At 38.4% G+C, this 25,468-nt stretch overlaps 1 protein-coding gene across 2 annotated transcripts in view; it reads left to right on the top strand.

The window, feature by feature from the left end:
* Positions 1-25,468, top strand: part of LOC145979567 (peroxisomal leader peptide-processing protease) — a 606,981-nt gene that overhangs the window by 307,055 nt on the left and 274,458 nt on the right. The gene's annotated exons all lie outside the window — the stretch shown is intronic.

Genomic DNA, 25,468 nt, shown 5'->3' with positions numbered 1-25,468 from the left:
GTGAAGTCGAAGCCACACCATGAGGGTGAAGTCGATGTCAAACCACGATGGTGAAGTCGAAGTCAAAGCCATGTGGGTGAAGCCGAAGTCAAAACCATATGGGTGAAGTGGAAGTCACACTACGAAGGTGAAGTCAATGTCAAACCACGAGGGTGAAGTCAATGTCAAACCACGATGGTGAAGTCGAAGTCAAAACCATGTGGGTGAAGTCCATGTCAAATCACGATGGTGAAGTCGAAGACAAAACAATGTGGGTGAAGTCGAAGTCAAAACCATGTGGGTGAAGTACTCGCGTACTCATGGTAATAATTATTTGAATTCTTTTGTATTATTGAAGTGTTAAAATATATTTTTTATTTTATATTTTTAATCCTTTTAAGATTTAATGGTTCTTTATGGATAGTGGTTCAAGTTTATATTATTTTTGGAGTTAAGTCACACCATGAGTGTAAATTCGCTGTCAAACCACGAAGGTGAAGTCGAAGTCAAAACCATGTGGGTGAAGTGGAAGTCACACCATGAGGGTGAAGTCGCTGTCAAACCACGAAGGTGAAGACGAAGTCGAATGTGGGTGAAGTGGAAGTCACACCATGAGGGTGAAGTCGTTGTCAAACCACGAAGGTGAAGTCAATGTCAAACCACGAGGATGAAGTCGAAGTCAAAACTATGTGGGTGAAGTCGCTGTCAAACCACGAAGGTGAAGTCGATGTGAAACCACAAGGGTGAAGTCGATGTGAAACCACAAGGGTGAAGTCGATGTCAAACCCGTGTGGTTGAAGTGGAAGTCACACCATGAGGGTGAAGTCGCTGTCAAACCAAGAGGGTGAAGTCGATGTCAAAACCAAGAGGGTGAAGTCGAAGTCAAAACCAAGAGGGTGAAGTCGAAGTCACACCATGAGGGTGAAGTCGAGGTCAAACCACGATGATGAAGTCGAAGTCAAAGCCATGTGAGTGAAGCCGAAGTCAAAACCATGTGGGTGAAGTGGAAATCACACTACGAGGGTGAAGTCAATGTCAAACCACGAGGGTTAAGTCAATGTCAAACCACGAGGGTGAAGTCAATGTCAAACCACGAGGGTGATGTCGAAGTCAAAACCATGTGGGTGAAGTCCATGTCAAACCACGATGGTGAAGTCGAAGACAAAACCATGTGGGTGAAGTCGAAGTCAAAACCATGTGGGTGAAGTACTCGCGTACTCATGGTAATGATTATTTTAATTTCTGTTGTATTATTGAAGTGTTAAAATATTTTTTTATTTTATATTTTTAATCCTTTGAAGATTTAATGGTTCTTTATGGATAGTAGTTCAAGTTTATATTATTTTTGGTTGTTTTTTGTTCTTACCAATGGTGTGAGTTAAGTCACACCATGAGTATGAATTCGCTGTCAAACCACGAAGGTGAAGTCGAAGTCAAAACCATGTGGGTGAAGTGGAAGTCACACCATGAGGGTGAAGTCGCTGTCAAACCACGAAGGTGAAGACGAAGTCAAAACCATGTGGCTGAAGTGAAAGTCACACCATGAGGGTGAAGTCGATGTCAAACCACGATGGTGAAGTCGAAGTCGAATGTGGGTGAAGTGGAAGTCACACCATGAGGGTGAACTCGAAGTCAAAACCATGTGGCTAAAGTGAAAGTCAAACCATGAGGTTGAAGTCAATGTCAAGCCCCGAGGATGAAGTCGAAGTCAAAACTATGTGGGTGAAGTGGAAGTCACACCATGAGGATGAAGTCGATGTCAAACCACAAGGGTGAAGTCGATGTCAAACCACAAGGGTGAAGTCGATGTCAAACCACGAAGGTGAAGTCGATGTCAAACCACAAGGGTGAAGTCGATGTCAAACCACAAGGGTGAAGTCGATGTGAAACCACAAGGGTGAAGTCGATGTGAAACCACAAGGGTGAAGTCGATGTGAAACCACAAGGGTGAAGTCGATGTCAAACCACGATGGTGAAGTCGGAAGACAAAACTATGTGGGTGAAGTCGGAAGTCAAAACTATGTGGGTGAATTTGAATTCACACCATGAGGGTGAAGTGGAAGTGAAAACCACGTGGCTGAAGTGAAAGTCACACCATGAGGGTGAAGTCGATGTCAAACCACGATGGTGAAGTCGAAGTGAAAACCATGTGGGTGAAGTCTAAGTCAAAATCCATGTGGGTGGTCGAAGTCACACCATGAGGGTGAATTCGTTGTCAAACCACGAACATGAAGTCGAGGTCAAAATCATGTGGCTGTAGTGAAAGTCTCACCATGATGGTGAAGTCAATGTCAAGCCACGAGGGTGAAGTCAATGTCAAGCCCCGAGGGTGAAGTCGAAGTCAAAACTATGTGGGTGAAGTGGAAGTCACACCATGAGGATGAAGTCGCTGTCAAACCACGAAGGTGAAGTCGATGTCAAACCACAAGGGTGAAGTCGATGTCAAACCACAAGGGTGAAGTCGATGTCAAACCACAAGGGTGAAGTCGATGTCAAACCACGAAGGTGAAGTCGATGTCAAACCACGAAGGTGAAGTCGATGTCAAACCACAAGGGTGAAGTCGATGTCAAACCACAAGGGTGAAGTCGATGTCAAACCACAAGGGTGAAGTCGATGTCAAACCACAAGGGTGAAGTCGATGTGAAACCACAAGGGTGAAGTCGATGTGAAACCACAAGGGTGAAGTCGATGTCAAACCACGATGGTGAAGTCGGAAGACAAAACTATGTGGGTGAAGTCGGAAGTCAAAACTATGTGGGTGAATTTGAATTCACACCATGAGGGTGAAGTGGAAGTGAAAACCACGTGGCTGAAGTGAAAGTCACACCATGAGGGTGAAGTCGATGTCAAACCACGATGGTGAAGTCGAAGTGAAAACCATGTGGGTGAAGTCTAAGTCAAAATCCATGTGGGTGGTCGAAGTCACACCATGAGGGTGAATTCGTTGTCAAACCACGAACATGAAGTCGAGGTCAAAATCATGTGGCTGTAGTGAAAGTCTCACCATGATGGTGAAGTCAATGTCAAGCCACGAGGGTGAAGTCAATGTCAAACCACGAGGGTGAAGTCAATGTCATACCATGTGTGTGAAGTGGATGTGGAACCTCGATGGCGAAGTCGTACTCAAACCATGAGTGTGAATCCCAAGTCAATCCATGGGGGTGAAATGGATGTTATTCCATAATGGTGAAGTCAAAATCAAACCATGATGGTGAAGTCAAAGTCTGACCATGAGGGCGAAGTCGGTGGCAATCCTTGAGGGTGAAGTCCAAGTCAAACCATAATGGTGAAGTCGAAGGCAATCCTTGAGGGTGAAGACCAAATCAAACCATAATGCTGAAGTCGAAAGCAATGCTTGCGGATGAAGTCCAAGTCAAACCATAATGGTGAATTATAACTCCATTAAGCCTTGTTTCCATGATATGAAAAACTCAATATGCTGACCAAGGTAGAAATTTATTTTATTATAAAACATAAACTAAACGTAACGTTTCAACCTTCTAGCAAGGTCTTCTTCAGACTCTGTACCAAGTACAACTGAAACAAGGTACAGAAAAGGACGATATATATACACAAAAATTACCCCCCCCCCAGACTATTAGAAAGTTGTTTTCCTGGAACATTCCAGCAGGTGGCCTTCCCTTGTCAACTGTACTTCCACCTGACAGGCGATGTAGCTACACACTCTGATGTATAGGAAAGACGAAAAAGAGGCTGAAAAAAAGTTTGATACAACATAGGGATGATGTACGACTTAGGAGAGAGAGAAACACACGAGAGAAACAGGACATGACATAGAGTGGGATGAGGCTAAGCGGGTAGGAAGGGAGAAGAGAATACTAGTGAGAAAATGGAAGGAGGCCAAGGAAATAGAGAAGAAAGGTGAAGAAGACACAAAGAACTGGATTGGGGAACTGAAGATAAATAAAGAATGGAAGAAGGGGTTAGAAAGAGTGGAAAAAACAAGAGAGCAAGAGGAGAGAAGAAGGAAGAAGGGTGAGGAAAAAGGAAAAATAGCGTAAGATAAAGAGACCACCTTCCAGATGAAAGAAAATGTTTAGCTACATCGCCTGTCAGGTGAAAGTACAGTTGACAAGGGAAGCACCTGCTGGAATGTTCAAGGAAAACAACTTTGAAATTGTCTGGAGGGGAGTAATTTTGTGTATATATATCGTCCTTTTCTGTACCCTGTTTCAGTTGTACTTGGTACAGAGTCTGAAGAAGACCTTGCTACAAGGTTGAAACGTTACGTTTAGTTTGTTTTATAATAAAATAAATTTCTACCTTGGTCAGCATATTGAGTTTTTCATAATGGTGAAGTCGAAGGTAATCGTTTAGGGTGAAGACCAAGTCAAAACATAATGGTCAAGTCGAAGGCAATCCTTGAGAGTGAAGACGAAATCAAACCATATTGGTGAAGTCGAAGGCAATCCTTGAGAGTGAAGTCCATGTCAAATCATAATGATGAAGGCTAAGGCAATCCTTGAGGGTATAGTCCAAGTCAAACCATAATGGTGAAGTCGAAGGCAATCCTTGAGGGTGAAAACCAAGTCGAACCATAATGGTGAACTTCAAGTAAATCCTTGAGGATTAAGTCCAAGTCAAACCATAATACTGATGTCCAAGTCAAACGATAATGGTGAAGTCCAAGGCAATCGTTTAGGGTGAAGATCAAGTCAAACCATAATTGTGAAGCCCAAGGCAATCCTTGAGGGTGAGGACCAAGCCAAACCATAAAGGTGAAGTCGAAGGCAATCTTTAAGGGTGAAGTTCAAGTCAAACCATAATGGTGAAGTCGAAGGCAATCCTTGAGGGTGAGGACCAAGTCAAACGATAATGGTGAAGTCCAAGGCAATCCTTGAGGGTGAAGACCAAGTCAAACCATAATGGTGAAGTTCAAGGCAATCCTTGAGGATGAAGTCCAAGTCAAACCATAATCCTGATGTTCAAGTCAAACCATAATGGTGAAATCGAAAGCAATCGTTGAGGGTGAAGACCAAGTCAAACCATAATGGTGAAGGCGAAGGCAATCCTTGAGGATGAAGACCAAGTCAAACCATAATGGTGAAGTCGAAGGCAATCCTTGAGGGTGAAAACCAAGTCAAACCATAATGGTGAAGGCGATGGTAATCCTTGAGGGTGAGGACCATGTCAAACCATAATGGTGAAATCGAAGGTAATCCTTGAGGGTGAAAACCAAGTCAAACCATAATGGTGAAGGCGATGGCAGTCTTTGAGGGTGAGGACCAAGTCAAACCATAATGGTGAAGTCGAAGGCAATCCTTGAGGGTGAAGATCAAGTCAAACCATAATGGTGAAGTCGAAGGTAATCCTTGAGGATGAAGACCAAGTCAAACCATAATGGTGAAGTCGAAGGCAATCCTTGAGGGTGAAAACCAAGTCAAACCATAATGGTGAAGGCGATTGTAATCCTTGAGGGTGATGACCAAGTCAAACCATACTGGTGAAGGCGAAGGCAATCCTTGAGGATGAAGACCAAGTCAAACCATAATGGTGAAGTCGAAGGCAATCCTTGAGGGTGAAAACCAAGTCAAACCACAATGGTTAAAACGATGGTAATCCTTGAGGGTAAGGACCAAGTCAAACCATAATGGTGAAGTCGAAGGTAATCCTTGAGGGTGAAAACCAAGTCAAACCATAATGGTGAAGGCGATGCTAATCCTTGAGGGTGAGGACCAAGTCAAACCATAATGGTGAAGTCGAAGGCAATCCTTGAGGGTGAAGACCAAGTCAAACCATAATGGTGAAGTCGAAGGCAATCCTTGAGGATGAAGACCAAGTCAAACCATAATGGTGAAGTCGAAGGCAATCCTTGAGGGTGAAAACCAAGTCAAACCATAATGGTGAAGGCGATGCTAATCCTTGAGGGTGAGGACCAAGTGAAACCATAATGGTGAAGTCGAAGGCAATCCTTGAGGGTGAAGACCAAGTCAAACCATAATGGTGAAGTCGAAGGCAATCCTTGAGGGTCAAGACCAAGTCAAACCATAATGGTGAAGTCGAAGGCAATCCTTGAGGGTGAAAACCAAGTCAAACCATAATGGTGAAGGCGAAGGCAATCCTTGAGGATGAAGACCAAGTCAAACCATAATGGTAAAGTTGAAGGCAATCCTTGAGGGTGAAAACCAAGTCAAACCATAATGGTGAAGTCGAAGGCAATCCTTGAGGGTGAAAACCAAGACAAACCATAATGGCGAAGGCGATGGTAATCCTTGAGGGTGATGACCAAGTCAAACCATAATGGTGAAGGCGAAGGCAATCCTTGAGGATAAAGACCAAGTCAAACCATAATGGTGAAGTCGAAGGCAATCCTTGAGGGTGAGGACCAAGTCAAACCATAATGGTGAAGTCGAAGGCAATCCTTGAGGGTGAAGACCAAGTCAAACCATAATGGTGAAGTCGAAGGCAATCCTTGAGGATGAAGACCAAGTCAAACCATAATGGTGAAGTCGAAGGCAATCCTTGAGGGTGAAAACCAAGTCAAACCATAATGGTTAAGGCGATGGTAATCCTTGAGGGTGAGGACCAAGTCAAACCATAATGGTGAAGTCGAACGTAATCCTTGAGGGTGAGGACCAAGTCAAACCATAATGGTGAAGTCGAAGGCAATCCTTGAGGGTGAAGACCAAGTCAAACCATAATTGTGAAGTCGAAGGCAATCCTTGAGGATGAAGACCAAGTCAATCCATAATGGTGAAGTCGAAGGCAATCCTTGAGGGTGAAAACCAAGTCAAACCATAATGGTGAAGTCGAAGGCAATCCATGAGGGTGAAAACCAAGTCAAACCATAATGGTGAAGTCGAAGGCAATCCTTGAGGATGAAGACCAAGTCAAACCATAATGGTGAAGTCGAAGGCAATCCTTGAGGGTGAAAACCAAGTCAAACCATAATGGTGAAGGCGAAGGCAATCCTTGAGGGTGAAGACCAAGTCAAACCATAATGGTGAAGTCGAAGTCTAAGCATGAGGGTGAAGTCCAAGTCAATCCACGAGGGTGGATGAGATACATAACTCTGTCAGTGCAACGATGAATTTGTGCCCTGGTTGTCTGTATGCAGGTTAAAACATGCCATTTTTTCAGGTCTCAACTCCCTTAACTTTATCGAGAGATGTTCGTCTTCATGTCCCCTCTGCACGATAAATGTTTGTAATTTTTGTAGTATTCCATGTGGGTTATTCTACAGCATTAAACAATATACATTATCTTATATTGCTCAATTACTGTAGAATAAAAATCTTAAAACGGTGTGCGAATTTAATGGTGTGATGCCGGGAATTTCCCCCTCCCACAATTTTTTTTCCCTGGCAAAATAAAATTATTTTTTCCCTGCCAAGGATGTTTTAATCCCCCTCAAAGAAAATGGGATTGAAAGCATCTTATACCATTTCTTATCTATGTAACAAAAACAATTGAATATCATTCTTGTCCATTGATAGTCCAGTCATCAAGCATTTCTCTGCCGAAAAGTATGCTGCATTGTGGATTGTAGAAGGATGACATTCTTCAACTGATAACCCTCACCGAGCCAAGACATCAGAAGGCTGTTTTCCATTGGAATAGTGCTGATATTATTCAGGGTGCCTCAATAAGTCACTTAACACCCTCAGTACAATGACCAATCATTGCCTGGCCAAGGGGGAACCACATTGACGCCACCCACACGGTCGGCGGCCATCTTGATGTCCGCCATCTTGAATTCAACTTCAGAATTTTAAATGGGAAGGGGGTCGTGCGAAATATAAAAATTGTCACGTGCCAGTTTCACACGACACAATGAAAGTTGCAAGGAGGAATGGTTTCTCGGAAGCGACGATAGATGGCAGCACGCCATATAAAGGAGAGCAGAGCTCATTGTACAAACTAGGAGCGGAGAAGAGCGATTATATATATTATAGTAAATAAAAAATATATAAAGGAAGAGTATAAAAATTATAGAAGGAGTGAATAAAATGTTGTATACAGTAATTTGAAAGAATTAAGAATATAGCCGCATATGAAACGTTTAGGAAAGTTATTAAGGGAGCAAACGAATTCAGAAATGGATCTCAATTTCTTTTTGATTCTCTGACGAGGAGAACATCGTCAGCTTTTGCATTTGTCCGTTCCCCGGTGGCGCTGTGTCAAATTAGACGCCCCGAAGCACTTTTCGGTTGCGCTTTTTATTAGTCGCACTGGGCCATTGGCAGCGCTCGTTATTAGCGATCCTGGTTATTCCCCTTTGGTCGTCAAATAGGAGGTGGCGCTATTGTCAGTTTAGTCGACCCTACTCTTTCTACAAGTATAGCTTGTATTGTTTGACAAAGAAGCGGGGGGAAAGCGAGCACATAAATAAGATTACGCTTTAATAAAAGAAGAAGAAATTCAAAGAAAAAGAAGAAGAAGCCATTTCCATATTAAAAGAAGAAGAAGCCATTTTCATAATAAAAGAAGAAGCTTTTTCCATATTAAAATAAGAAGAAGCCTTTTAGAAGAAGAAGAAGCCTTTTAAAAGAAGAAGAAGCCTTTTAAAAGAAGAAGAAGCCGTTTCCATAAGAAAAGAAGAAGCTTTTTCCATATTAAAAGAAGAAGAAGCCTTTTAAAAGAAGAAGAAGCCATTTAAAAGAACAAGAAGCCTTTTCGATTATACATATACATATATTTTCTCTGTATTTTGTCAAGTTCTCAGAATATAGATCCGCATTTTACTATATCCTCTTGGCTATAAAACGCTTTCTTATTTGGAATTCTCAAACAAAGAACCTATCCCCTGAGATTAAGATATCTGTAGCCGTGGTAAATAACATGTAAGTACGTACCCACAAGGGGCGTAGCATTAGTGGCGACCAACGTTGCGGCTAGCAAAATTGTGAATAAGAAAGCGAAGAGAGAGAAAGCCAAAATGGAGGAAGAAAATAAAATTGAAGGCGAGAACAGAGAAACTATAATGGAGGAAATGGAAGACAGAAAGGAAATATTAAACTGCTGTGGAAAAGAGGGAAATAAGGAAGAAACTATCATATGCAGCTCATGCAAAGAAATGAAACATTGGCTATGTGAGAAGATAAGAAGAGAAAAATACGTAGGAATAAGTGAAAGAGGAGATTACGTATGCAAAAATTGCAAGGAAGAAAGAATAAATGAAAAAGAAGAGAAGAAAAGAGAAAAGGAAGAAGAAAAAATGAAGGAAAAACCAAAGAAGACAGAAGAGGTGAACATGATAGAAATGTTCCAGAAGTTATCGATGCAGATAGAAGAAAGTAATAAAAAGAATAGCAGAGAATTAAAAACACAGATGGAAGAAAATAGCAGAAGACTCGAAGAAAAGATAGATGAAAGTAGTAGGAAGGCGGATGAAAACAATAGAAAGATAGAAGAAAAGCTGGACGAAAATATTAGAAAATTAGAGAAGTTTGATGAGAATAATACAAAGTTAGAAGAAAAATTAGAAGAAAGTAATAAAAAGATGGAAGAAAGGCTCGAGGAAAACAGCAGGAAATTGGAAGCATCGAGATCCGAAACCCATGAGATGTTCTTGAGATTGAATGAAACGTGTGAAGGAAATAGAAAGTCGTTGGAAAGCAAGATAGAAGAAACAACGTTGTTAATCGAGAGTACAAGTTTAGATACAAATAGAAGAATAGAAGAGGAGGTTTCGAATCTCAGAGAGGAAAATAAACAAAGAAACGAATGTTTGGAGAGAAAGCTGGTCGAAAGTAAATCTCAAATAGAAGTAGATGTTTCCAGAATAGAAGAAAACGAAAACAAGATAGAAGTATCGGTTTCGAGAACAGAAGAAAATGACAACAAGACAGAAGTAGATGTTTCCAGAATAGAAGAAAACGAAAACAAGATGGAAGTATCGGTTTCAAGAACAGAAGAAAATGAAGACAAGATAGAATTAGCCGTTTCTAGAACAGAAAAAGATGACAGCAAGACAGAAGTAGATGGTTCCAGAATAACAGAAAACGAAGACAAGATAGAAGAAGCGAAGGTCCTTATAGAATATAGAAGTTGGAAGATGAAAAAGGAAAGCTCCAATGACGAGCATGACGGTAAGATAGAAGAAGTAGCTATAAAGTTAAGAGAAGAAACCACTCAGAAACTTAAAGAGGTCAAAGAAGAGGAAGATAAGAAAATAGAAGAAGAAGAAAGAGGAATAGAAAGGGGTGAAAAATTTAGTTGTGAATGTAATGATGAAGAGATCAATGTCGAGATGAAGATAAAAGAAGAAAGTTCCTGTGACGAGTCTCTGACGGAGGAAGAAAATAAGCATAAGCCGAGCAGAAGATGTAAACAAAGAAGAAAGAGAAGTAAAATGAGATTTAGATATATTCACGTAAAGACATGGAAGAAGATGAAGAGAAAGAAATTAAAAATAGAAAGGAACCTGAAGAAAGTTAAGAATACGCTAAGAAGAGTCGACATAGATCAAATGGATTTATATGCTACTTCGCCAAAGAGAAGAAAGAAGAAGACGAGACGGAAAAGACAAGGAGAACATGCATTTGATGAAGATGTAGAACATAAGAAGAAGACTTGGCAGAAACCAGATTGGAAGAAGAGAGAAATGAAAGTAATTTCTTTACTGGAAGAAAGTTGGAAGAGGATGAAGAAGGATCTTGAGAAGAATAGAAAAGAAAATAGAAGAAAGAGAAGAAAAAGAGGAAGAGAAAGAAAACAAGATAGTGACAAGCATTGAGTATTTGAAAGAATTGGAAGAAACAAATAAGACTGACTAGTGCAAAGGAAGGAGATGTTATGATTTACAGACTGGCAAGCGCACGTTTCTAGAATAATGAAAGTTGTCTGAGAAAGTTCCAGTTCACCAGAAGAAAAATTCGTGGAATTATTAGTGATCTATTTGAAGGAAGAAAATTTTAGTTCTTTAATGTTAGTTCCTGTAAGAAGATATATAGATATGATAGTCATCGTTGGAGGAAAATTTCTATTCTGCAAGTCATATCTCAAGAAAGAATAATGACTGCTAATTTATGTCACCACCACCATTGAACAAAGAGACTGATAGTGAAAGATCAAACCTGTAAAAGGAAAGATGCCAAAGAAAGTAATATGGAAAATGGAAGTAAACTTTTCAATATACGAACAGAAGAGAAAGAAGATAGAACAGTTAAGCACAGAGGGAAGTTAATTATGAAGAAAACTCTCAGAAAAAAGGAGAAGACAATATGAAAGAAGATCGAATAGTATCAGTAAAATGAATTCTTTGTAAGCTTAGACGATTAAAAGTCATCGTGTATTTAGAAAAGTGCAAATGAAATGGGTTGTAATCCCAGAAGATAAAGAAAATTCGGTTGTATTCCGAGAATGGGTTGTAATCCCAGAAGTTAAAGAAGAATCGGTTGTATTCCGAGAATGGGTTGTAATCCCAGAAAATAAATATATCTAGATACATGCTGATATGAAATTCAGGCTGATGTGAAGAATTATTGTAGCTGATAAAAACACTTAGATGGTCAACTTAGAGAAGAGAGAGAGAGTTCTTTGAAACGGAAAAATCTGAGCTAACTGATAATCTGTAGAGAGATTGCTGAAAGAAGAAAAGGGTGAAACGAAAATTACTAATTTGGCAGGACATCGTCAGGTAAAGACTATCTTGGAGAGATTAGACGAGCAGACTTGCAGGAGATGAACTATTGAAGAATTATATTTTGTATCTAAAAATAACTTAAGAGGTCACGAATATTTCCGGAACGTGGTGATAAGATATTTAGAAACGAAAATAGAAAGAAGAGAGAAATAGAGAGATGAGGAAAAATGCTGCATGCCAGGAGATATAATTTCACAGTGAAAGTGAAAAACAAATGTAAGCTGTAGAAATGAGAACCAATGAGAAAAGTCAAACGAGATGTAGAGAAAGTGGAAAAATTTATCTATTTCCAAAAGATTTTTTCCAATATATAAATTTTTATCCTCAAGGAGGGGGATATTGTGTCACGTGCCAGTTTCACACGACACAATGAAAGTTGCAAGGAGGAATGGTTTCTCGGAAGCGACGATAGATGGCAGCACGCCATATAAAGGAGAGCAGAGCTCATTGTACAAACTAGGAGCGGAGAAGAGCGATTATATATATTATAGTAAATAAAAAATATATAAAGGAAGAGTATAAAAATTATAGAAGGAGTGAATAAAATGTTGTATACAGTAATTTGAAAGAATTAAGAATATAGCCGCATATGAAACGTTTAGGAAAGTTATTAAGGGAGCAAACGAATTCAGAAATGGATCTCAATTTCTTTTTGATTCTCTGACGAGGAGAACATCGTCAGCTTTTGCATTTGTCCGTTCCCCGGTGGCGCTGTGTCAAATTAGACGCCCCGAAGCACTTTTCGGTTGCGCTTTTTATTAGTCGCACTGGGCCATTGGCAGCGCTCGTTATTAGCGATCCTGGTTATTCCCCTTTGGTCGTCAAATAGGAGGTGGCGCTATTGTCAGTTTAGTCGACCCTACTCTTTCTACAAGTATAGCTTGTATTGTTTGACAAAGAAGCGGGGGGAAAGCGAGCACATAAATAAGATTACGCTTTAATAAAAGAAGAAGAAATTCAAAGAAAAAGAAGAAGAAGCCATTTCCATATTAAAAGAAGAAGAAGCCATTTTCATAATAAAAGAAGAAGCTTTTTCCATATTAAAATAAGAAGAAGCCTTTTAGAAGAAGAAGAAGCCTTTTAAAAGAAGAAGAAGCCTTTTAAAAGAAGAAGAAGCCGTTTCCATAAGAAAAGAAGAAGCTTTTTCCATATTAAAAGAAGAAGAAGCCTTTTAAAAGAAGAAGAAGCCATTTAAAAGAACAAGAAGCCTTTTCGATTATACATATACATATATTTTCTCTGTATTTTGTCAAGTTCTCAGAATATAGATCCGCATTTTACTATATCCTCTTGGCTATAAAACGCTTTCTTATTTGGAATTCTCAAACAAAGAACCTATCCCCTGAGATTAAGATATCTGTAGCCGTGGTAAATAACATGTAAGTACGTACCCACAAGGGGCGTAGCAAAATGGGCTAGAATTTCACGAGAAATGCAATGGTGAAGGTGTTTTCAACGTATCTTCAACCAGTAAAAAGTTATGACTGAATTCTTGTACCAATTTGCTCCTTTTCGAGGTGTTAGAAAAATGCCTTAAAATTTGTTTAGCGCATCGGTAATGCATCGAGATCAAAGTGTCATCTAGGGAGAGAAGTTCGCATGCCATTGCACACGATTTTAATCGGATACATCCATGAAGAGCTGCTCATTATAAATGGTTGTCGCGAACAATTTACAGTGTGACCCTTCCATTGAATTAAAAGTCCTTCACAGTGACAAGGCTAATGTTTATGTTCAGAAGGAAGTTCATAAGCAGAATATGTGACCCTTGTCATCTGATAACTAACTTTGGACAAAAACAGGTTCATAACGTTCCCATAAGTGTTCTGGTGTTCTTCCCTATTGAAAAAACTCTGTAAAAAGTACCTTCTTCCATAAGCAAGGATGAAAAAAACTGTTTATTTAACAAATCCAAGTAGCCCTAAGCATTTAAGGTTCCGTTGATGGAAAATTGACTAACCCATCGTGTTCCACACAGCACGCCACACCATTAACTTACCAACACTAACCATTCAGCTTTGATCTGTCGAAAATGGGTTATCAGATAACAAGCATCGAATATTCTGTTTATAAACTTCCTTCTGAACATAAACATTAGCCTTGTCACTGTGAAGGACTTTTAATTCAATGGAAGCGTCACACTGTAAATTGTTCGCGACAACCATTCATAATGAGCAGCTCTTCATGGATGTATCCGATTAAAATCGTATGCAATGGCATGCGAACTTCTCTCCCTAGACGTCACTTTGATCTCGATGCATTACCGATGCGCTAAACAAATTTTAAGGCATTTTTCTAACACCTCGAAAAGGAGCAAATTGGTACAAGAATTCAGTCATAACTTTTTACTGGTTAAAGATAGGTCGAAAAAACCTTCACCATTGCATTTCTCGTGAAATTCTAGCCCATTTTGATATGTCGCACGACCCCTTCCCATTTAAAATTCTGAAGTTGAATTCAAGATGGCGGACATCAAGATGGCCGCCGACCGTGTGGGTGGCGTCAATGTGGTTCCCCCTTGGCCAGGCAATGATTGGTCATCGCCATTTTCACATTCCATGCCGCAGTGGCCTTGTACTGAGGGTGTTAAGTGACTTATTGAGCCACCCTGTACATGTCTTAAAGTATTCACAAAAAAACTTGTAGGTAGGTTAGACGGGCGTTAGGTTTGAACCTGGCAATAGAAATTTGGTCAAATTTTCGGTGTTTTTAGTTCGATAGATCTTTTTATGTATGGGGTTGTTTTTTGTTTTCTTTAAAAAAAACTAAAAAAAACTAAGTGTTTCTGAATTACGTGTAAATGTTAGACGATTTAGTGACCTATGTTAAAACTAATGTTCTTAGGTACTTAGAACCGCAAGGTAATAGTTTAGTTTATGGATTGGTAACATATGTACAAATTTGCACATCCAAAAAAAAATCTACCTTTCAAAATGAAATCACAAATACGCCGAATGCCTGACAAGGACCCCCGAAAGACTTACTAAGTACCGAAATTAAATAATGAAAATAATGAAATAATAAAATATCTAATATTAAATAATGAAAATATACTTGTCTAATAGAGGGTTATTTATTACTTTTGGAAGGCAAGCATTATATTGAGATCATGCGAGTTTGAGTTACACTTCCATAGATGATTTATTACTATACTTAGAATAATACGCTTAAAATATTACCGGGAATCTTAATTTTCGTCATCTGGATCTAATATACTTTTTTATTATTCAATAGATTCATTCATTCCTTTATCTATTTTACATTCATTTCCTTGCCAGGGTCATTTTTTTTTACAAAATTTGCGACATTAACTATACGAAAGCTAGATAATGAATACATGCTGTTATCTCATTATCCTTATAACGTCCTTTTTCACTTATTCATTTAATAACAATATAATATTAATCCATTTGAATATTTAATTAATACTATTTTAATTAATTTAACATAATTATAATTAATTTAAACATTACAACTACTACTACTATTTTTCTAGATACGTACCTGGTCTGAGTGGCCATCCCCTCCCCCAAAGCAAATGGCTTAATTCGCACAGTGGCTTAAAATACCATACGTACGCCGGCTCCAGTGGCGGAGTGGTTAGCACATCGCGCTACGGCGCCAGGGATCCCGGGTTGAAATTCCGGCCTTGGCATGGATGGTTGTGAATGTCCATTCATCAGTTTCATCATATCATCACTCATCCCCATCTTCCCAATTTACCAAAGGTGGCGCAAAAAGCGAAGTAAAATAAGGCAAATGAATCAATCAGTACAGTACGCACAGTTAACTCAAGTTTGCTTCTGACTTTAGCTGAAAATTGCAAAAGTAACTTATTCATCTATATTAACCAAAACGTGTGATTCAGATTTTAGCAACTCTAATAAGCAACAATGCATGGCAGTCTTTGGTAATTGTAAATTCAGAATTCTTTTTAAAATAGCTCTAATAAACAATCGTTTTCTATGCTCTATTTGAGCTAATGCTTGGTTACCAGGTTTAAAGTTTTAATATGATTTGTAATCAATAGCAATAAAAAATAAAATTCCGTGAGATTTCTTTACAGCCTTCAAACCCTTCAGATTAAAATGTTCTGAAAATCAGCTCTTATGGACGTCCGGAAAGGGGGAAAGCCGGGGCCGTGGCCTTTGGAAAATGAATGTTCCCAAAAGTATATATTTCACATGTATAGGCCTAATTTTATTTCAGTCAGTCATTTATGTTTATTATTAGGAGGGCGTTGCAGGAACATGTTAACTTCAATGTGATAATATATACAGGGTGGCTCAATAAGTCACTTAACACCCTCAGTTCAGGGCCACTGCGGCATGGAATTTGAAATTGGCGATGACCAATCTTTATCAGGCCAAGGGTGAACCACATTGACGCCACCCACACGGTCGGCGGCCATCTCGATGTCCGCCATCTTGAATTCATCTTCAGAATTTTAAATGGGAAGGGGGTCGTGCGACATATCAAAATGGCCTAGAATTTCACGAGAAATGCAATGGTGAAGGTGTTTTCGACCTATCTTTAACCAGTAAAAAGTTATGACTGAATTCTTGTACCAATTTGCTCCTTTTCGAGGTGTTAGAAAAATGCCTTAAATTTGTTTAGCGCATCGGTAATGCATCGAGATCAAAGTGACGTCTAGGGAGAGACGTTCGCATGCCATTGCACACGATTTTAATCGGATACATCCACGAAGAGCTGCTCATTATGAATGGTTGTCGCGAACAATTTACAGTGTGACGCTTCCATTGAATTAAAAGTCCTTCACAGTGACAAGGCTAATGTTTATGTTCAGAAGGAAGTTCATAAACAGAATATGTGACACTTGTCATCTGATACAATTTACAGTGTGACGCTTCCATTGAATTAAAAGTCCTTCACAGTGACAAGGCTAATGTTTATGTTCAGAAGGAAGTTCATAAACAGAATATGTGACCCTTGTCATCTGATAACTAACTTTGGACAGAAACTGCTTCACGACGTTCCCATAGCGTTCTGGTGTTCCTCCCTATTGAAAAAAACTCTGTAAAAAGTACCTTCTTCCATAAGCAAGGATGAAAAAAACTGTTTATTTAACAAATCCAAGTAGCCCTAAGCATTTAAGGTTCCGTTGATGGAAAATTGACTAACCCATCGTGTTCCACACAGCACGCCACACCATTAACTTACCAACAATAACCATTCAGCTTTGATCTGTCGAAAATGGGTTATCAGATAAAACGCATCGAATATTCTGTTTATAAACTTCCTTCTGAACATAAACATTAGCCTTGTCACTGTGAAGGACTTTTAATTCAATGGAAGCGTCACACTGTAAATTGTTCGCGACAACCATTCATAATGAGCAGCTCTTCCTGGATGTATCCGATTAAAATCGTGTGCAATGGCATGCGAACGTCTCTCCCTAGACGTCACTTTGATCTCGATGCATTACCGATGCGCTAAACAAATTTTAAGGCATTTTTCTAACACCTCGAAAAGGAGCAAATTGGTACAAGAATTCAGTCATAACTTTTTACTGGTTAAAGATACGTCGAAAAAACCTTCACCATTGCATTTCTCGCGAAATTCTAGCCCATTTTGATATGTCGCACGACCCCCTTCCCATTTAAAATTCTGAAGTTGAATTCAAGATGGCGGACATCAAGATGGCCGCCGACCGTGTGGGTGGCGTCAATGTGGTTCCCCCTTGGCCTGATAAAGATTGGTCATCACCATTTCCATGTTGCGCGCTGCAGTGGGCTTGTACCGGGGGTGTTAAGTGACTTATTGAGCCACCCTGTATATTAAGGCGGTGAGACTATTATTGGGAATATGCCAGAGGCGTCTTGTGAACGCATGCGTCAATTGTGGGAAAAAGGACAGCTTGCTCTGCGACGACATTCATGAGCGTTTCTACATTCTAATGTCTTCATATAGGAGAAGTATTTATTTTACACGAGAGCGCTGAACTAAGCTTATATTACACTGAAGTGAAACAAAGTAATAATTATTTTCGCACATGCATGCATGCGTGACTTCAGATCCAAGAAATGTAATATAAGCTTAGTTCAGCGCTCTCGTGTAAAATAAATACTTCTGCTATATGAAGCGTCGTCACCTTGTAATCAAGGGATCCCGGGTTCGATTCCGGGTGGAGGCTCATAGTGGTTCGGATCCCACTTTAAACTGTAGGTCCAGTCCCGATTAGCCTTACTGTGCATAAAGTGGACTTAAAACAACAAATCAATCCAATCCAATCCAATCCTATGTGAAGAAATTAGAATGTAACTATGCTCATGAATGTTGTCGCAGAGCAAGCTGTCCTTTTTCCCACAATTGACGCATGCGTTCACGAGACGCCTCTGGAATATGCCCCTCTTTGGAAAAAAATACCTTGTTTCCCCCCCCCCCTCTAGAAAAATTCTGGGGACATCCGTTCTGTTATCTGTTTGTGGTTATGCTTGTATGTAAACAAAACAAAATTAATATACAGATACACAGACTCTTCTGAAGCTGTGATCCATAACAGATTTCATCAAATTGAAATACTATAAGAATGTAATGGTAAAAGAATATATAATAATACCAAATCTCCTTATTCCGGGAGACCAGAAGAGAGAGAGTTCGATTCCAAGAGAGTTGGCAAGCCTATTTCTCAACCAAGGGTGTGACACAATTTTTGGTGAAAGGGGAAAAAACAACGTGTTGGAAAATTGTTAATGGAAAATAATACTGAAATAAAAAAACTTAGAATGTACCTGTCACTATGTGCATTAATTTTGACGAATACATTCATAAGATACTACATTTGTCAAAATGTTATTTAATTATTATTCTTTGCACCACTACAGAGAATTAAGCCTCCAATTACAGAAGGCGTAGACTGTGATGTTATCGCAAGTGCAAAAGATCAAAGGCATACAAGGCGGTTTATGTACAGTAATGTTTTACTGTGTAACATGAAAACAAGAGCCAATCGTTAAAAATATATTTTTCCAAGTCAGCACATCGAAATCACTAAAGAACAGCTGTTTCTTTTCTGTAAAAATGTTATTGTGTATCAGTAAAACCCGAATTTGTATGTAATTACATATTCTATTCCTTTCTAGATACATACCTTGGAATGGAAAAATGTCAACGAATTATATGACTGACATGATTTTGCATAAGTTTTATGTTACATATTTGTCAGAATATTACATATTTTACATATTTGCTAATTTACTTTACATAAAACAACATATTTCTGTAATTTTTCCTATCTTTAACCTATTTCCAATATTTTCTATCTCTGAATTATGAAGAAGAAAATTTGTATCTCATGTGATGTCATGTTTTCTAATCAATGATATGCATAGTGCTTACGATCACCTAAAATTGACTGCCAATCGAAAGACAAGCTGATGACAAAAAGAATATGGAGTTTCTTCCTCCCTCCTTCTGGTTACATATTTTCCTTTCGCTTTTAGGTTTAAGCAAAACACCTAAATACTTAGCATGGGTGGACAAAAGAACTACTTTCCTGTATCTAGCGAGTTACATAATATGTTCCCTTGTACAAAAAGTAACACAGTAGCTACGGTGAGTCACATAATTATTCGGACAGATAAGATTTCTGAATATTTACTGACGTAGTCGTGATATAATACGATGATAAATGTTTAGTATTTATTTAACAAACAAAACACAATATGAGCACACTGTTAATTATCTTCAATTATATTTAATATAATATATTAGTAGAATATTTTCATTAAACAAAACAAACATTTTTTGTAGGTTAAACAAAATTATTCGGACACATGGAAGGAGAAACAGGAAAACACGCTTCAAAATCAACGAACAGAAATGTCAGTATCTGGTAGGCATCCCTTTCATTTTTAACACCTCGGATAAACGATTTGGCATACTTTCTTCCAATTTTCTGGTGTACACTGGCGATATGTTGGCCCATTCATGTTGAAGTCTTTCCTTTAGGTCTGCCTTCGAGGTTATAGGTGTCTTCCTCACTTCTTTCTCCAACTTACGCCAGAGGTGCTCAATGACGTTCAAGTCTGGAGACTGCGGTGGAGGATGGAGCACTTTTGGGCAGTTGTACAATAACCATTCTTGTACTACGCGGGAAGTGTGCTTCGGGTCATTATCTTGATAAAACATAAAGTTACAAAGAATGCCCATCATTTCAGCACTATTCTTTAGATTTGACTTCAGAATGTCAAGGTAACGGTACTTGTCCATTGTCTGTTCGATGAAAGCCAATTTACCAACGCCTTGAGCCGACATGTAGCCCCAAACCATTACGTGACCACCCCCGTGCTTCACTGTTGCTTGCAAATTTTTCCCTCGGAGCTCCTCATTTGGTTTACGCCACACTGTTACCCTCCCATCTGAGTCACAAATATTGAATTTACTCTCGTCAGTGAAAATTACCCGATTCCACCATGTCTGATCCTTTTCTAAGTGTTCCTTTGCGAACACCAGTCTTTTTGTCCTGTTTGGCTTACTTACAAATGGCTTTCTCCTGACTACACGGCCATGATAGTTTGCCCTTCTGAGCACTCTTCGTATAGTTTCAGGATGACTATGCTTTCCACACTCCTCAACTACCTCAGCACACACCATTGGAGCACTCATCTTTGGTTTTTTTTTTAATTTTCCTCACGATTACTGTCTCTTCTCTGGGGGAAAAAATTCTTGGTCTCCCTGTATGACCGTGGGACTCGATCCTGTCTTCATCTTTAAATCGCTTAATAATATCTGCAACTGTACTTTTTTTCATTTTCAACATTGAGGCAATTGCACGGTAAGTTTTACCCTTAGCGTGGTGCCATACCACTAACTGACGTTGTTCAAATGAACTTTCCTTTCCTCTTCGCCCCATTTCTACATAGAAAATGTTTTATATCACAACTTTGTTAAACAAAACGCGATCGTAATTGCTATAGAAACCTACAGGAAACCAGAGTTAATATATATGAACAGAGTATCAATCAATCCGTAAATCGAAATTGTCACTGTATCGCAAACTTATGTTAACATTTACTATGTGTCCGAATAATTTTGTGGCACTATTTTTGCAACGGTAGGGATTCATCCTTCGTTATATTGTTGCTGATGTTCTTTTTTTAACTTTTTATCGTCCAATTTTGTGCTAAACATGACATTTTTTAAACGAAAATCAACTTCAAAGCTGTACACAGATTTCACTCCCTTCCCGCTCTTAAACGTTAGAAATTTACTGTGTGTCCGAATAATTATGTGACTCACTGTATGTATTTTCATTCGATTGTTCTTTCTGTAGACACTTTTTTATTTACAATTTGTTTCGAAAGTTACAAATAGCTCTCTTACATATTTACATGTTCTACAATAATTTGCGATGTGAAAAGTAATTAATAGTTGACAAGATTGGTTTCTTAAATATATGCACGTTGCTGTGCTTTTTTAAGTTTATAAATTTAATGCAAATTTTAATTTGAACAACTTATGTCCTTAAAATTATGTTGAATATGTTTAAATGAAATAAATATCTAGCACAATTCTTGAAATTGCTTGGATACTCGATTATTATTAATATTACATATTCTTTGATACTACATATCCTTTTGATAATACATATTTATGTACATATTTTATCAACATATTTATGTACATATTTTGTACTTTGATAGGTATTACATAAAAATCCAGAGTTTATTTATCAGTGCCTGAAAATATGATTAGCATGTGATTGTATCCACTTCTATGGTATCACGGGCAACGATGAACGTTTCTCGGTGTTATCGCGATTGTGAAATACAAGGTCTTTACATAGAGGGAATATATTTAACAATGGATGATATTCAACTTGACGTAATTACGCAATGAACTTTGGGAGGAAACAGCATGATGTCGGGCAAACAGATTCACACGTTTTAAGGAAAGTGTATGAGAAGTAGGGACGTGAAGTTTTAGTTTTAAAGATAACATCGAAAAGTTGAGGAAAGCAAAATAAAGCGTTTAAAATGTATTTGGGTAGGCAAAGGAGGCACGTTTTCGGTGTTCCGTAATCGCGAAATAACGCGAATTATGCCTTTTTCCACAAACACCGAATTTTGCACTTTAACGCGAAAAATGCCTTATAAACAGGGAATAACACTACTTCTATTAAAAAAGAACTACCTGAAGAGCTATTAGATATGTCATTTGTAGTCTAGCTGGTGACAGTTTATTTATTTATTTATTTATTTCGTCTTCTTTTACATGGCGAAGTTAAGGCGGTGGAGCCTTTTCTTCCACTTGGCCATGTTTACAAAAAAAATTGAATATGAAATAATTAAAATATTGGAAAAAAAGAAAGAAAAAATATAAAAATTACAGAGAAATAAATAATACAAAGAAAAATTACATATAAGAAAGGTAATCTAACCTATAGATACAGGCACACACACACTCACACACACACATACATATTTTTGCCCTTACACACGTACAAGCAAATACATAACACTACACTTTCTTAAGCACAGTCCAATATTACACATACTTAAAACTCAGTCCAAAACGATATACTTTGACGATAATTCATCTTAACTATTAAGCTAAATAATTTTTGTGCCTTACGTCCTTCTATCATTCTCTGCACCCGCCATATTATTAGGGAAATCAAACATTTAATTTTCATTGTATATTATGTGTAACTTTAACAATTTTTTGAACGTCACAATTGGGGAAGAGACATGAATTTCAGGTGGCAACTTGTTCCAAAGGCCTGCTGAGGTAACAGTTCAATTTTAAAGAGATTGTCAGGCCTCATTTATCGCAGTTTGGGGCAGACATGACTGACAGCGTTTAACCTCCTCCTGAAATATAATTCTGTAGGAACGAGAAAATTTTCAGGCAGAAGCACTTATTGTGTTTCGGGGCGACGCGTGTTTGTGTACACAAAACGGTATTTTGAGGTCTCGGAGGGATCTTTTGGCATTGTGTACGAGTGTGTCCAAAGATCTAGTTGTTATCATTCAATAAACATTTCATATTTAGTGTCTGATGAGATGAAATAGTTTTTCAAATGGAAGAAATTTGGTCGTTTCTTACAAAGGTAAGCCATATTTTTTCTTTTGGTTATTAAAACTAAAATGTGTCTCAATTTTTCAAAATTAAAACAATGTGAAAATCTTAAGCACATAAGGAACAGTAAAAATGCGTGTAAAAATAACACTGAATTTTGCGCTACAACGCGAAAAATAGCACCGAATTGCAGTAAAAAATAACATCGAAATTTACGGAAAAATACAACGAAAACTTCACGTCCCAAATGAGAAGCCTTCTTACAGCGAGAAGTTTGTAATATTATATGCGTACATATTCCTTACATGATCATAATAATCATACCTTGAATCACTTCTACAAAGATCATACGCACAATGCTTATCCACCATGTTTTCAACGCAGGATCTGATATGTTTGCTCGAAATATGGCGGCGGAGCGTGATTTCGCGCAATGAATTGTGGGGGAAGTTCGCTGAATATCATCCATTGCATAGGGTTTCAGTTAAATTCCCCTACCTACATAATACGAGCCATTCCACAAAAAGGCTACTTTTGTTTTTGTGCAAAGCTTCCATTGTCGATCAGTGTAACGGGAGCAATGCTTGTCTATTTCCAATACTTTCAACTCATATTTTAATGCAGATATCTCACTCAAGAACCATAGAATTGAAATGCTTTACAAACTATGGGATTTAATAATAATCAGAAATTAGTTGCACCAACCTGTAATGAATAAAATATATAGGAAACGGTCGCGTACAGCAATGGATTTGCTACTTCTTCTTCTTCTTCTTCTTCTTCTTCTTCATGCCCCTCACCGCTTGTATGGTAGCAGTCTTGGGCAACGGTCTGAAAACATTGAGGGCTGGAAATTCGCGCACTAGTATAAACAGCACAATATTTTGTTCCACTTCACTTCACTGTCACTATAACACTGCAATGATGAGGCATGATATCAAAAGCGAAGTTCACACTGTCGAGCAAATCCATAGAGAATCCACATAATAGAGGGGGAAGGTGATGAAAGTAAAGAGGGCAAGGAGAGAGGAAATGGAACCTTTTTTCGAAGGAGTCTGTGAAAGAGTGCCTGACGTTGTGTATTCCATAGCGGGCATTGAAAAAATAAATGGGTGGGGGTTTGTTTATGTTCTCCACAGGTACAATTGGGAGAGGGAGTTTGGTGAATTCTTGCCAGATGATCGTTTGTGGTCACGTGTCCCGTTCTAAGGCGTAGGATACAAGTGATCACTTCACGAGGCATTTTTAGGTGATGAAACCAGGGTCGAATAAGGAGTTTATCGTTGAACCATTTATAAGTAGTGGTTTTTGCCACTGCGGCATGAGCCCAATTTTCCCACTGGGAATGAATTTTTTTTTTGACCCGAGGTAAAAGATCAGTATAGGCAAGTCGGATAGGAGAGGGGGAAGGAACGTCCACAGCTGTTTTGGCATAAAGATCCACTAGGTCTTGATAAGGATTAAGATTGCTATGCGCTTTGACATAAGTGAACTGTACTCGTTGGTCGTTGTGGTGGAGGTGAAAGTACTCCTGTAAAATTAAGGTGGGAAAGAGTTGCAAACGATAAGCTGCCTTACCACAACGAGCGATTGTAAATAATACACTGAGGGCATCTGTGAGAATTAAAGTTTGCGTATAGTGTGCTTCACGAGCGTGGAGCAAAGCCTGATAAATGGCATAGCACTCTGCCGAGTAAATAGACGCTTCTGACGATAAGGAAAATTGACGTACAACATTGTATCGAGGGACATAAAAGGCACATCCAACGCGGTCGGCATCTTTGGAACCGTCTGTGTAAATAAAAGTGTAGTCGGGCCATAATTCTTTGTAGTATTCGTGTCGACCGAAATCGGTATAATTAATATTAGGGAGAGGGGCGGTGAGTATCGGTAAAGTGTAAATCAAAGGAGATGTAAATGTGAAGCTGAGATGGTAGGCGTCTCGATCAATATTATAACAAGACAAAAACAAAAGCCGAGGGCGAAAGCGATCGAGGGTTAAAGTTTCGTTCAGTTGTCGTTGAATAGCGAATACGTTGCAATTTCGATCGTGTAATTTCGGTGTCCATGGATATTGTTGAAACAAAGCTCCACTCCATTTCTCTGTTGCTTGTTTTCATGGAAGCAAGACTTTTTATTATAATGAACGAAGTTTTTTCCAACGGGATATATTACATTAAGTGAACAAATGTACCTTTGCTGAAACAGCAACTATGAGTCATTTACTATCAATAGAATGTATAATAATCGCAATAATGGACGTTTGAGAAGAGGGTTCATGCTGTAATTCAGTAAGTACATATGCTTACATATTTAAAATGAGTCCTAATTACTTGTTAATTTCGAGAATTAATTTACTCAAGAAATCAGTTAATATTATTATCATCATCAATGTCGTGATATTTCTTAGTCTGTTTTCTATACAGATAAGCTAATTGATAAAAAGTTTTTGTTTTAAGTCCATTTTGTGTACAGACCGGTTAATCGCGAATGGACCTACAGGTTAAAATGGAATCCGAACCACTATGGGCCTCCAATGGGTATAGATCCAATTATGCTATCGTGGAGGCCTGCTAATCGATAAGAGAACCAAATTTTAAAATATGATACGAAATTGTGCGTTCGAATTGTTCATAACATAGCACAAATCATTGTCAATTTAAGTAAAAGAAAGTTCTAATAAACATATTAATATTTGATTGAATGATTATTTCCTCCCCTTCATGACATAGTAACCTTTGATAATTTTCTTATTTGAAATGATTATTTTTTTGTGCATTTATACTGTCTTTGATGGTCCTGGGAATAAGAAAGATTTTTCATTTGATTATTTTCAA

Source organism: Lepisma saccharinum, chromosome 26 (assembly GCF_977018435.1).
Source record: "Lepisma saccharinum chromosome 26, izLepSacc3.1, whole genome shotgun sequence".
In the NCBI taxonomy this organism is placed as follows: domain Eukaryota; kingdom Metazoa; phylum Arthropoda; class Insecta; order Zygentoma; family Lepismatidae; genus Lepisma; species Lepisma saccharinum.
Note: the sequence above shows the minus strand (reverse complement) of the source record. Positions and strands in the feature narration are given on the sequence as shown.